General features: G+C 41.5%; 1 long non-coding RNA gene across 1 annotated transcript; it reads left to right on the top strand.

Moving 5' to 3' along the window:
• Positions 1-300: 300 nt before the first annotated feature.
• Positions 301-1,681, top strand: LOC147030337 (uncharacterized). Its single transcript, XR_015056315.1, has 3 exons — positions 301-916; positions 1,167-1,224; positions 1,514-1,681. It is a non-coding gene; the product is annotated as an uncharacterized LOC147030337 (long non-coding RNA).
• Positions 1,682-3,015: the final 1,334 nt, after the last annotated feature.

Raw genomic sequence — 3,015 nt, 5'->3', positions numbered from 1 at the left:
GTGATTCGAAAGAAATATCTGAAACGTCTAAGCCTCGGGGCACTCTTTATCAAATAACCAATGCATATTGTTTAGCTCACTCATTGAACCTATAAACATTTGTTCATTCTCAAATTCCTTCAATAGTGTAATTTTCTTTGCACAATAATCCCCATCTAAAATATTGAAAAACAAAACATTTGAATCTTTATATTTTTTAAGATACCCCTTTTGTGCCATTACGAAATGATAAACTTCTCTTAATGATTAATGATCAGTTCATGCCGTGAAAATGAGGAAGTGTTTTTTTTGGCACGGCCGTGCTGTGTGAATGAGGAAGTGGTTTTGGACTGTCATGCTGTGAAAAAATAGGAACTATTCTGTGAGACAAGGTCTCGTGTTTATATTTTATCTCAGAACACGAACTGAAAACATTTGAATCAAAACTTTTATGGCGTGGTTTATGTACAAAAATGATTTGCAACTCGGGCGGTGGCCAGATGAGATCATTAAGAGAAGCTTGTCATTTCCTGTGCCCACACCCAATGATTAAGCAATCTCCTCATCGTTGCTTTATAAGCGGTTCGCCAGACAAAGTTTCTGCCAGACGGGATTTTCATTTTTACAACTGAGGCATGGACGATCTTTCTTCCGATGAAGCCAACAGCCCACTACAGAGTTGGTAAGTTTGTGTATGCTTTTCTCTTTGAACGATGAAGCAAATGATTATTAATTAAATCATGATAATTCTGATATATATATATTTTTTCCCTGACAGGGCATTGGAAGAAATTGAGTTTACATATCACGACGTGGTTCATGAAATTAATACTCTTATTGAAGAGATCAATGATTTTAGAAGAGAATTGAAAGACATTTACAATGAGTGGCATGAAGTCTTATCACGTCCTCTCATCTCGAAGGAATTAAACCAATGGTGAGACACGTGTGTGTGCCTCTCTCTCTGTCTGTCTTTCTACCTACCTCTCTCTGCTCTTATTGAAGAGGCCAATGATTTATAATGACTGGTCTCTGATCTCGAATGAATTAAACCAATGGTGAGGCACGTGTGTGTGTGTCTATGTGTGTGTGTGTGTGTGTGTGTGTGTGTGCGTGTGTGTGTGTGTGTGTGTTGCTTTCCCTGTCTGTCTCTTCATCTATACCCTTGACTTATTTTTTTTTTTCAGCACTATCGCACAACATCAGCTGTTGAAGCAATCTTGTACAACACATGATTTTCTGGAGGTAAATATTTCTGAATTATTATTAATATCACTCGTACAACACATGATTTTCTGGAGGAAAATATTTCTGAATTAATATTAATATCACTCTCTCTTTAGAATGTCGCCTTATGTTGGTTGCATCATTAGTTTGGACGTGGTTTTGTCAGTACACTGGAATTCATTTTATTGACCTTGAAAGGATGACAGGCTCCTGGTGTGTTAATTCAGTGGTCAACGAGGCTTATTCATATTACCATGTAATTATCTTTATAGAACCTAATTATTATCCACTTTTTGTTTCAAAACAGAATATGGTGTCTGAGTTTCGAAATCACAAGACATCTGAAGAAGATTGCTGGGAAAGATTATACATTCTCGCAAATGAATATTTAATATTTTCAATATTAATAAATTATATTTGTTTTGTTTACAATTACTTGATTCTGAATTACAAGAAAAGAATAAAAGAGATGTAATGGGGGGGAGGGGGGTTGGGGGGAGGGGGGTAGGTGCGCTCCCCAATGACCCATCACCCCTCATCCCATCCCTCCCCTCCCCATGTGTGTGTGTGGGGAAGGGTGGGGGTGGGATGAGGGAGGTGGTGGGTCAAAGGTGGGGGCGCACAGGGGGATGAGGGGGGTGGGGCTTGTGTGGGGGGGCTTGTGTGGGCGGGGCTTCGGTGGGGGCTTGTGTGGGTGGGGTGTGTGTGGGAGGGGCTTGTGTGGGCGGGGTGTGTGTGTGGGCGGGGCTTGTGTGGGTGGGGCTTGTGTGGGCGGGGGTTTATGTGGGTGGAGCTTGTGTGGGAGGGTTTATGTGTGTGGAGTTTTTGTGTGGAGCTTGTGTAGGCAGGGCTTATGTGGGAGGGGTTTATGTGGGCAGGGTTTATATGGGCAGGGGTTTATGTGGGTGGAGCTTGTGTGGGAGGGGTGAATGTGGATGAGGCTTATGTGGATGAGGTTTGTGTGGATAAATGGATGGGTGGAGAGATGGGGGGATGGGTGGATGAGTGGAGCTTGTGTGGATGGGTGGATAATTTTTTAATTAAATAAACATGTTGTGTGTGTGGGGAACTAATTAACTAATCACTAATTATGTGAATATGATGAATATGGGTGGAGCTTGTGTGGGGTTTGTGTGTGTGGAGCTTGTGTGGAGTTTTTGTGTGGAGCTTGTGTGGAGCTTGTGTGGGGTTTGTGTGGGGTTTGTGTGGGCGGGGCTTCGGTGGGAGGGGCGTGTGTGGGCGGAGTCAAAAAGGGGCGGAGTCAAAAATTTCAATTTACTGGAGCTTGTGGGGGGTGTGTGGTGGGGTTTGTGTGGGGTTTGTGTGGCCGGGGCTTGTGCGGGGGGGGGCGTGTGTGGGTGCAGCCAAAAAGGGGCGGAGTCAAAGAATTTCAATTTATCTTTGTCTTTTGTAATTCTTGTGAATAAAATGAACCTAAAATCTCTTCCCCTTCCAAATCATATATCTTATAAGTCCAAGGAACCGTATCTATTACATCAACAATTTTAAAAAGCTCGTTGGTCCATCTTTTCGTATAACCTTTTTCAAAATGAGATTTCCACCTATATATTCTTACGATATCACCAACTTTGAACTTAGGTTTTCTGACATTAATCTCTTTTTCATATTTTAATTTTGTAAATGTTTCTGATGGTTTCATATTTGTTGCCGTGTGAATCGTGTCATTATACTTATCCACAATATCCTGAATAAAAGATGACCATTGTTGTGAACTGAGTTGTGTGAATTTTTTATATAGTCTCTCTTTTAAGGTACAATTAAAACGTTCAACAACAACTGCCTTCCCTT

The sequence above is a fragment of the Eptatretus burgeri genome, chromosome 3 (genome assembly GCF_056783735.1).
Source record: "Eptatretus burgeri isolate ZD-2024b chromosome 3, Ebu_testis_v1, whole genome shotgun sequence".
Classification (NCBI taxonomy): domain Eukaryota; kingdom Metazoa; phylum Chordata; class Myxini; order Myxiniformes; family Myxinidae; genus Eptatretus; species Eptatretus burgeri.
Note: the sequence above shows the minus strand (reverse complement) of the source record. Positions and strands in the feature narration are given on the sequence as shown.